The sequence below is a fragment of the Papio anubis genome, chromosome 1 (assembly GCF_008728515.1).
Source record: "Papio anubis isolate 15944 chromosome 1, Panubis1.0, whole genome shotgun sequence".
Classification (NCBI taxonomy): domain Eukaryota; kingdom Metazoa; phylum Chordata; class Mammalia; order Primates; family Cercopithecidae; genus Papio; species Papio anubis.
In genome coordinates, this window is record NC_044976.1 from 182,719,178 (window position 1) to 182,720,180 (window position 1,003).

The following is a 1,003-nucleotide window of genomic DNA, read 5'->3' on the forward strand; positions in this document are numbered from 1 at the left end:
TTCCTGTTGGTTTTGCTGGCTCATACATATGACCAAGCCTTTTATTTATTTATTTAGAGACGGATTCTTGCTCTGTTCCTCAGGCTGGAGTGCAGTGGTGCAATCTTGGCTCACTGCAGCCTCTCCCTCCTGGGTTCAAGCAATTATCCTGCCTCAGCCTCCCAAGTAGTAACCTCCCAAGGCACCCGCCACCACGCCTGGCTAATTTTTTGTATTTTTTAGTAGAGACGGGTTTTCATCATGTTGGCCAGGCTGGTCTTGAACTCCTGACCTCAGGTGATCCACCCACCTCGGCCTCCCAAAGTGCTGAGATTACAGCCTTTTATAGGCCCGCCTTTTATATAAATGTATGTTTTTTTCAAATTTTATGAAAATTATCATAAATATAAGAATGTATGCAACATAAACATATATTTTAAAGATTAATAATAGGACTAAATTTCTCACCATGTCTTCTCACAAGACTTTCAGGATCAAGTAATTCCTGGCCAAGAAACAAAAGCCAAACTGTCTCATTCCCCAGTGGATTTGGATGAAAACTGGTAATCAGCTACAACACCAAAAGGACACATTGGAGAAGAACCAAGCTGGGTCTATAAGGATTTGCACATGGGATGGCACACGCATCCATTCAGTATCAAGGTCACTATCATCTGATCATATCAAGCTGGAAACGTCACCACTATCTGGACAGTTGGACATGTTTAATTGCAAAAATTAGTATTGATGAATATGCTCTGCACTACCAGGCTGGTTCAGTAATAAATATGTAAAACCTTTTGTTTGGGAAAAAAAAAGAGATTAGCAATAAACTGAACATAACCAACAGCTGACTCCATTTTAAATTAAAGAGGAGAAAAGGTGTTTGCCTACTTGGAATACTATAAACGAGTGCTTCTCAAACTTTAAAATACATACAAACTACCCCGAGTTTCCCCTATCTTGTTAAAATGCAAATTCTGACACGTGGAACTGAGGTTCTTATTTCTAACAAGCTCCCAGC

General features: G+C 40.0%; 1 pseudogene; it reads left to right on the top strand.

Annotated features, from left to right (window-relative positions):
• Window positions 1-288: 288 nt before the first annotated feature.
• Window positions 289-788, top strand: LOC110741804 (annotated as a pseudogene).
• Window positions 789-1,003: the final 215 nt, after the last annotated feature.